The 10,859-nt window shown below is 38.1% G+C and overlaps 1 pseudogene; it reads right to left on the minus strand.

The window, feature by feature from the left end:
• Window positions 1-6: 6 nt before the first annotated feature.
• Window positions 7-10,650, minus strand: LOC113045328 (presequence protease, mitochondrial-like; annotated as a pseudogene).
• Between the last annotated feature and the right edge of the window lie 209 nt (window positions 10,651-10,859).

Raw genomic sequence — 10,859 nt, forward strand, 5'->3', positions numbered from 1 at the left:
CTACAGTTTTTTTTTTGTTAAACATGGTCAAGTTTATTATAATTCTACACATAAATAATTTCTAACTTACAAATCTCACTCAAATTACAACTGCAGAGTCGTACGAGTCCATCAACAACGTGTTGTGTTTCAGAGAATTTTAATTCAGGTTCTTTAAGCACCTCATGATGACTCTTCTAACAGAACAAGACTGATTTGTGCGTGGTCCAGGAGCGTGTGCGTATCTTTCACAATCCTAATAATAAGAAGAGGTAAGAAGTCTTATTTGACCACCCAGGATGGGTCTTTTCTGATGCTTTCATTTTCTGGGCCAAGAATAGCCACTCCACATGTCTGCTGACCGACACCAAGATACCTGTTTAACACACACAATGTAAGTATTATATGAATACAAAAAAGTATAAATAAATATTATGTGTGTATATGTGTGTGTATATATATATATATATATATATATATATATATATATATATATATATATATATATATAGAAAATATTTACATTTACATACATGTATATTCATATATTTATAAATATATTTAGTATAGACATAACATTTTCTTTATTGTATACACGCATGTCTGAACATAATGAATATACACAGTACACACACATATTATGTAAACAAAAACATGATTAATCACGATTAATTGTTTGACAGCACTAATAATTTTATTATATACATTTAAATGTTTTGTTACCTGCCAGCGACGTCAATGAGGTTTTTATCAGTCACTGCAAACAGTCTCTCTCTGTATCTTTGTTTCATCTCATCTGTAATGCCGTTTAAAAAACGCCCCAAACCTACAGCACAATAACAAGGTCCTTGTGAACTAGACAGCAAATATCCAAGAACACGAACTCAGCAACATCCAAACACTTGAGGCCTGTAGCACAAAGCCGGTTTCAGTTTTTACCCAGGTAAGTTCACGTTTAGTTTGAGCAAACTCTTGAGTTTCAGGTTCAGGAAGGTGGGTTTGTTTTGAGCGGGTTTTGTCACCATGGTAACTAATGCTACAGCTACCCTGCTCTGGAGCAAGTTTTATTCTGGTTTATAAATCGCAAACCCAAACTGGACCAATCAGCTGTGAGCAAAGTGACTTTGCTGACACAATGAAACCATTCCAAGTATCTCTCGCTTCAAATTAAAGCAGTTTACAGTTAGACAAAATTGCTCAACCTTTGCTGCTACTTATTTATAATACATACATTTTAATTAATATATTTTTGGTTACTGGTCTGAGCTGATAATGCAAAAAATAATCTACCGACTTGGCCGGTCGATTGGTGCATCTCTAGTTTTGTCAACTCGAAACCTACTTTGTTAGTTAGCTAACTTCATGCAACAGGCCTCTGAGCATTTAAACAAAAACAAGAACCTGAACATTTGAAACACTTCGACACTTCCCAAAATGTAAACAACAATCAATCACAAAACATCCACATGTACAAACATCTAAACCAGGGTTTTTCCAATAAATAATAATCATAATTTATTTTTCGATTTTAAAATTTTATATTTTAAAATGAACCATGAATATAACGTCAAATATTTACTTTAAATATTTGAGAATCCTTTATAAACCTAAAACAACTCTAGTAATAATACACAGATGGGCTAAAATGTCACTCAGTGTCCCAAGATAGCCCACATTACTGACCCTTATCTGAGGGGGCGACGGGGGCATCCACGGCTGAGAAAACGGACAGCTTGGCCTCATCAATGTCCTGCTGGGTAAACTTTCCCGCTCGCACCCACTCTACTCCGCCACGGAAAGCCGACAACGTCTGGGTGGAGTTTGGATCTCTGGGAGATTGTCATGTTAATCAGATAATAAAAAACATGATCGACTTGGAACTTAAACATCATTATATATATGAAGGAAATGCACTAATGGATACATTGCATCAGATCCAATGAAATGAGTAATATGTACCTATATGAATAAAATGAGAACAGGCCGCCTCCTCCCATTCTAGCTCCGCCTCCATAGGCCCCACCCTTTTCTCTGATCTCTCCATGTAGGAACTTAGCAGTCATCATCCTCGCTAAAATACACAGACTGAGAGAGAACAACATATGATTTATTGTGATTAAGCAAAGGACTGCATGATTCATCAAAATAAAACCATAATCATGATATCATAAATCTGTGTGTGTAAACTTGTAATGCGAATGAGCATAATGAACAATGTTTTCCAAGAGTGTGTTTGTTGTACCTGGCGTAATCGGCGTGTGTGAATGGGACGGTCCGCACACACTCACTGACAAAGTTTACATTGAACGGAAGCTGGAAATACGTCTTCATCTGACAGGGTTTAAAATGAGGCTCCTGGCAGGATGAAGGGAGAGATCGGTGAGAACGCTACAGATCGATCAAACCTGAATGCTGCTGTAATGCTGCTGTAAATGCACTCACTGAGATTAGTTTACGACTCGCAGATGATCCAGCTTCAGGATCTAACGCTCTCTATGAGAGGAAAAACAAACAATCAAAGCTTAATTGATTGTGAAAAGTTGTGTTTTCTTAAAAGAAAATTGCGGCGTCTCACCTCCACGATGGTTGGTCTGACAGGTTTGCGCTCTTTCCTGTTGGCTGCTATATTACCCATAAACCTCTCCACCTCTCCAGCTGCTTCTGACATTTTCTGCGGCGTGGCATTCACTGCACACCTGAAACCATGCCAATTAATGTAATTAATTATTAATAATGTTTCCAAGTATAGTTTAAAGCAGGACACACTAATGAAATACGTTTCCCAGTCAAAACAAGCCTACAAAAACCATGTAAAGTCACCTTTGAATAAATACACATGGGTAAGGCTTGTGTAACCAATTCTACTTGATAATACTTTCATTTGTTCGTTTTTCTTGTACCTCATGTTCTCAGGATTCAACAGGTGTCTCTTTATCCGGGGAAGTTTCCTCAAAACTGAAGTCAGATCAGTCATCTCAGCTATTCTTTTCATAAACTTCACCTGATATTAAAAAACAAACGTACATCAATTTATTCTACTCAAAGCTGTCAAGGACTGGAGATCATCATCCCAGCACTGACCTGGTCCATCCCGCTGAAGGCCTCCTGCAGGTCTGCTGTGGGGGTGAGGGTTCGAGCCGCACGCGTCATCGCGTACATGTGACCGGAGTACGAGATGCCATTGGACAGCTCCTGAGCTGACATCATAACCAGCACACGCAGACGCTGCTCGTCATCAAAACGAGGGCTGGAGACGTGTATGACAGATTCTGCGTCAGTTTAAAATAATTCAGAGATCAGTCTCTTTAAAAAAGACTAACCTGTTGAAAATGTCACTCCACAGCTGAAACATGTCAGGTAGATTCCTCTCCAGACAGGAAGATGACAGGATAATACCCTAAAAAACATGAATAAAGAGAAAGCATACTTTGCTTTAATGCAAGCACAAGATCAATCTCCACAATTCATAGTTTCAAACCTACAACCTTCTGGCTACCAGTTGGGAGATTTGAACTGCTATATCAAATCACCCCCACTTTAAAAATGGATATGCATCATATTTATGTAAATTCACATGAAGGAGATACCTGTTCATACAGATCAAGGTCATCAGTGTCTGGAATAATCTGTGGAGACACAGACATCCCTCCAGTCTTCAGCTCAATACGCTGGGCCTGCTGACGATAATCCAGCTCTCCACAACCCAACCTGAGATTAGATTGAGGATCAGATGAAAAATAAATATCTGAATATGTCAATGTTGTACCAAAGATGCATAATGCACATATCCACATACTGAATATATAACTGCATCTGTTGGATGTCACATTTAACGTCAAATTTCTATATAATGGTATATAATGGATAGTATCTAGTCCATGCTAAAGTATGTAGCAGTGATAAACCACAAAGGTTTCATACTTGGTGATGACGCTGCAGAACAGAGGAACGTAGATCTTCAGGTCTTCAGGGAGGGAGTTGATGTTGCACATGGCTCTGAAATACACCATGCCGTTGGTGGGCTGCTCACAGTACTGTACAGGTACACCGCCTAGACAGTAAATGTAGAGAATCGTTTTTTGCATCTATCACTTTATTTTTAAATGTGCTTTTTATATGTATGCATGTGCATTTCACCTGCGGTTCCCGGCTGTACAGGTGTGTAGGGAATGATGGGCTCGATGTCAGACACCTTTAATGCAGGTAGACAGGAAGCGTCTTGAGTCGTGCTCTGAGCGGCCAACAGCTGCAAACCTGAAGCAACAACAACATTACACCATCTACACAAGAGAGGCAGACTGATTATTCTGGTCCTTCCTGTGGTCTCATGATCACACCTTTCTCATAGATGTCTTTGTGGTCTGCATCACTAAGCTTCTGTATCTTCTGCTGGAGCTTCTGTTCCTCAGCTTCAGCCTGTTTCTCCAAGAATCTCTCATCAGGACTCATGGTAAGCGTCAGTCGATGGGCGTTATCCTGAAACAGGAACAGACACACATTACAATTTGGCAAACATGTACAAAAAAATAATAATAATAAATCGCAATTATGAAACAAATATCCTGTTATAAATGCTGTTTTTCTAAAGCACTCCAACAATGACTTCAGTGTTTTCTAGTTTTAGGGTTCATTACCTTAAAATAGTGCTGGACTTTGTCCTGGAGGTAGCGAGGGTTCTCCTTCAAACACTGCCGGAATCTGGACACACTCTCACTGATCTTCAACAGCTGCACTGGATCACCATCATGATTCCAACAGGAAGCAATATACTGACAGACAGACAGACACGCAACCAGAGGTAATGTTATTATTAATATTTTGCAAGTTATATTTTTAGTAAGTGTGAAAATTTTTTGGAATGTTACCCTCAAATATCTAGTCAAATCTCCTTAAACCAACTTATTTAAAAAAATAAAAATAAAAGTAAATATCAAAATAAAATAAAATGGTATTTAGTATTATATATATTGTACTTCTAATATTTGTATTGTTTTATACTTCTATAATATTTCATCTAACACATTTGGTAAAAAAAAAAAAAAAACTATAATTTTAACGAATTAAGTTTTATATCTAATATTTATTTTTTATTCTTATTCAAGTTTGTCAATTTCCAAAACATATTTATTAGTATCGCAAAAGTTATTGCAAAATAAAATAAAAATGTAAGCACACATTTTTGTGTATGTTTCAGGGTTATTAAAGTTAACTAAAATAAAAAACTAAAATGTATTAAAAATAAAGGATATATATATATTAGGGGTGTAACGGTTCACAAAATTCACGGTTCGGTTCGATACGATACACTGATGTCACGGTTCGGTTCGGTTCGGTTCGATACGTTTTAGATACAGCAAAATGTAAAAACATCTCAACTTTTTAGAATGCCGCAAGCGCACCGCGGGTCATGTGACAAGAACCAACCAATCAGCTTCATCCTTTCCCGTAACAACGTTGAGAGCTCAGCCAAGATGAAGGAACAGCTGATCATAGTTGTATATGGATTGCAATTTTGAAATAAATTGAGTAGCAGAGCTACTGCAAGCGATTTTTAGAGCTGCAAATCCATTTATCCTTCGCTGAAATTTCCGCGTCTCATGGAGAGAGCACGTCATTGTTGCTTAGCAAAGACAGACGCCTCATGAGCGGAGGAGAAAGCGGCGCGACTAGCGTTTTCCACGCGTTTTTAGGCACGATATGTGAACGGCCCCTAAGGCGCTCGCTCACTCAGCACACGCTGAAGGCTCGTTGCAAAATGTCGAATGCATTTAACAGACCAGAAATATAAGATCCTAAAATAACCAACAGGTCTGGTGTTTGGGTTGGATTCCCTGTAAGCTATAATACCGGTGTCTAAATGCTGCAGGGATAGTTTGCTGCGTGCATGTTTCTCCTTTTTTTCGTCTTTTCCCAGATAGTACTGACGCATATATCCCAGATATTCCCGCTGGTGTTTTTTTTTTTTTTTTGTATTCCCGCTGGTGTACCCTGTCATGTTGCAGATGCGACATACCGTTGTTTTTTTTATCCACCACTCTCTTGCCATCACCATTATAGCTTAAAGGGAATCCAAAGTGCACCCAAACACCAGACCTGTTGGTTATTGGAGGATCTTCTCATTTCTAGTCTGTTAAACGCATTGGCTATTTTGCAACAAACCTTCAGCGTGTACTGAGTGAGCGAGCGCCTGCTGAGTAGCCTATAAGTACCACGCCTATACATATAAGTTGGTGTTTTTTTCTTCTTCGGGAGTGTCAGGGGCGTTGCCTGTTACGTTGTTTGGGTTATTGGGCTACCTTGTTGAATGCATATCATTATATTTCTCTCTCTCTTTTTTTTTTTTTTTTTCAAATATAATTAATTACTCCAACGAACCGTTCGGTATACATAATGCGTACCGCGTACCGAACCGAAAGCGTCGTACCGAACGGTTCAATACGAATACGCGTATCGTTACACCCCTAATATATATATATATATATAGCAACATTACTTGGTTTATTTGGAATTACTTGGCATTTAGCTTAACTTAATGAACGTAAATAAACACTAAAAATGAAAATTACATAGACATAAAAAAAAGGACAGAATAAAAAAAAAGTATAATAATAAATAAATAAAAAATCATTAAAACATCCAAATCTAATTGAAAGTAAAATATAAAATATAATTTAAAATATTGATAAAACCTCTTAATGATTCTAAAATGACACTGTGTGAGTGTTTACTCACTGAAGCAAGAGCTAGACCAAAGCTGGTGGATTGATGTTTCATCTGAATCTCGATTTTATGCAGCAGAGCTTCAATCTGCTCCTCTTCAAAACCGGTTCTGAAACAGCAATTTATTAACATTCATTCATTCATCAGGTGCTCTTATATAAACTGATCATCAGTTCAGATTCTCACAGTCAATCCAGACATCTGTACACTGATTTCATTTAAAACACCTCACTGCATTAAAGCAATAAAAACCCAGTCAACACTCACGCAATGATGTCATCGATGGTTTGGGCAATGATGTGTTTGACCTTCTCGGTGTCGTCCTCTGCCATGCCCTGAAGACCGATGGTGAAAGACGCTTGTCTAGTGCTGCCGTCAAATCTGCATCAACCACACATTTATAAAGCTCCACTCTCAATAATCAGAAAGCTGAACTGATTTGATAGTCTTGTCAAACAACGTACCCACAGAAGAGGAGAAGTCTGAACCGATTTCGGGCTCGATCAGGGCTTTGTAGAAGGGAGAGTTTGGGACCAGAGATCATCAGAGAGGAGAGGAGGCTCAGAATGAACGCCTCAAACGTGTCTGTGATGCTGAAACACATGCAGGCATGCAGTTAGACGGTGAAAACACAATAAACAAAAATACAAAAATGACAAGGAACGTAATATTCACTCACTCTCCCAGCAGATAGCTCATGCAGAGCGTGTTTTGTTTGATGGGATCAGGAGCAAGTGCATCAGGCCTGCAAGTCACATGATCCACTCTCTGCACAAAAACAAGACATGACAAACCTCACAAAGCTGTTTTTTAGTTGCATTTTCTGTAGTGATGGGTGCTTTGAAACACTGCTTCATGAAGCTTTGAATCATTTAGGGATCTTTTGTTTCGAATCATACATTCAGAGCTCGTCTCAAATTTGCCACGTCATGTGATTCCAGCACATGAGGCTTCATTATGTCAAACTGTATTGTACCTTGTTATTTGAAACATTTCTGAACCTTTTGCGTCAAATCAGTGGTTTAGAGCTTGTTTTTAAACTTCCCAGGTCACTTGATTTCAGCAAACAAGGCTTCATTACATCTTAGGCTGCGTTTACAGCCTTGCGTCTTTAAAAATTTAACGTATACAAGACAACGTTTTCAAAATGATTTGTATCTACACATATCTGTGAAAACAGCCAAAAGCTGTATTATGTATTGCCAGGCCAATAGTTGGCGCTGTCACCTTGTTAGTAAACAGTACCTGTAGGGAAATATCGATTATATGTTGTATATGATGCGTCTGCGCTGTTGGTTGTAATATTGGTGAAGTAATTCCACACTTTGCTGAAAAAGCGTTAGCAACCCTTGAGCAGCAGCAACAGTACCATAATTCGCCAATGTTGTGTATGTTTATTCGCGCTTGCCTTTAAAAATCGACATGTATTTTAAGGCGTTTACATAGAAACGATAATGGTGGCATTTTCAAAAACTTGCACTTTGAAACCGGTTTTCAAAAAATATTTGTTTTCAGTCCCCAAAATGCCATTGTTGTGTAAACGAACAGGTAAAATGCATAAAATGTTTTCCCGTTTTTTGGCTGAAAATGTATTGCAAACGGCCCCTTCATTTTTCTAAATCTTGGTTTCGAAACGGTTCCAAAACTCTTGTTTCATATAAGTGGTTTGAAACCTTGATTTCAAAACATTTATGAATCTGTTGGTTAAAATCAGTTTAAACTTGCCAAGTCACGTGATTTTAACAAATGAGGCTTCATTACATCAAACAGTTTCAAACCTTGCTTTTCAAAACATTTCAAAATTCTGAGGATTTGGCGCTAGACTTAAGAGGTGTAATTATGCCTGCTTGGAGGTTGTATTTATTTATATTTTGACCACAGGGTACAGCCAGATTATGGTGTTATTCGAAAAAAGTGAATCATTATGCAAATCAATTTGTTCAACTAAATCAGTTTTGAAAAGCTTCATTTCTCCCATCACTAATTCTCTGTGTTTATTATACTGGTCATTCTCATGTGTGTATTGTTTAAAACTTACAGGTTTGTCCCAGTGAGTCTGAGGTGGAACTGCAGTGTTTGGTTCTGTTCTCTGGAATTTAGACAGAGCCTCTTCTTCGATCTGCTGTAGGTGCTGCTCCAGCGGTAGGTCCCCGTATGTGAAGAACCTGCAAAACACACAAAACAACAGGCAATAATGAGCATTGTCTGCTTTCTGCAAAGTCATTTACTGAATCAGAGAGTTTTCTGTGCGTACCGTGCATTGCTGGGGTGGTAGTGTGTGGCGTGGAAGTGTTTGAGCTGTTCCCAGGTCAGGTCAGGAATGGCTAGCGGTTCCCCTCCGGACACAACAGAATATGTGTGATCCGGCAGGAGTTTATTCTGCAGGTGCTGAGCGTACAGACGCTCATTATCTGACTACACAAACAAAACATACAAAAGTACCAGAGGAGACTGTTAGTCTTAAAACTCAAAACAATAGAAATGTGACATCCAGTAGCACTGTAACTCCTATTTTCAATAGAAGAAAAGGACAGATGCAGTGACACATTCAGTATATTGAAGTGTGCATTATGCATATTTAATGCTATTATTATGCAGATATTTATTTTTACACTATGGCATAATGGCTGCTATGATGCTGCTATATGCATATTATAATTTCACAGGGTGGGTTTTTTATACTGTTGATGGCAAAAATGATCATTTAATGTACAAAACAAAAAAATAACTGTTTACAGTTATTTTTTTGTTTTGTTTTGTACATTAAATGATCATTTTTGTCATTACATTATAAGCCATTATTTTGGCCATCACCAGTCTAAGAAAACCTACTCTTGTGAAATTATAATATGCATATAGCAGCATCACAGCAGCCATTATGCCATAGTGTAAAAATAAATTTCTGCATAAAAATAGCATTAAATATGCATAATGCACACTTCAATATACTGAATATGTCACTGCACCGGTGTATGTGTGTGTGTGTATATATTATATATAGGAAAAACTTTTGGATTTTGGTTTAACAGATCAATGCGAGTAATTTGGGAGTTTAAGAAAACATAATATTGGCTGATACCTACACGATCATTCAAAAGTTTACGGTTGGTTAGATATTAATTTATTAATTATCACCATATATATATATATATTTTTTTTTTTTTTAATCAAAAGAGCACTGAAGAATTTCCTTACAAATACTCCTTTCATCTCATTGAACACCACACCCTTGAACACCAGGCGACTCATGGGGTCTGTGGGGGTCTCGTGCTCCAGCCTCCAGCCCTCCTGCCTAAATAATAATAATAAAAAAATAACTTTAAATCCTTTAAATCCTGCCATGGAAAACATACACTATTTGAGTACATTTCAGAGTCATGTACCAGAAGTCTAGTTCTCTGAGACAAGGGAAGAAGACAGCGTCCAGATAGACTGACAGAAGGTTCTGGAAGTCTTTGGCATTCTGGGTGGAGAACGGGTACATCGTGTAATCACTCGCTGGTGAGAGAGATGGACATAATCAGAAATACCAGTCACACACACTCACTTAAACACAAGCACCTGTCAAGTTAGTACCTGTGAAGGCATTCATGAAGGTGGAGAGCGAGCGATTGAGCATCTTAAAGAAGGGGTCTCTACAGGGGAAGCGCTGGGATCCACACAGAACGGTGTGCTCCAGGATGTGAGGAACACCAGTGCTGTCCATCGGCGTGGTACGAAACTGCACACTGCAACAACACACGCAGAACACACACTTAAAACAATATGTACATCAACGGGGAATACAATGGGTTTCAAATTAAAATCCTCAGATGTTTCAAAGCGTTTGTGTCCATCAAGCACTGTACCTAAAGAGGTTGTTGGAATCGTCTCGGGCTGCATGCAGATACTGGGCTCCTGTGACATCATGGGAGAGTTTAACGGCTGTTAGGAACAAATCTGGAACTGCTGTTACCTAGAAAAATACAAGTGCTGTAAACGTCTGGAGGACTAGCACTGGTGAGACTTCAATTTTTCCAACAAAAAAAAAAAAAACTGTTGTACAGAATCTACTACATGCATTCTGTTGTCCAATTAATTAGTTCATACTTTTTTTAAGCAAGCAATAGGCCTTTTAGTTTTGTTTTAATTTTACTGATTTTTATGAGGTAAACATGATA

Source organism: Carassius auratus, chromosome 27 (genome assembly GCF_003368295.1).
Source record: "Carassius auratus strain Wakin chromosome 27, ASM336829v1, whole genome shotgun sequence".
Lineage (NCBI taxonomy): Eukaryota > Metazoa > Chordata > Actinopteri > Cypriniformes > Cyprinidae > Carassius > Carassius auratus.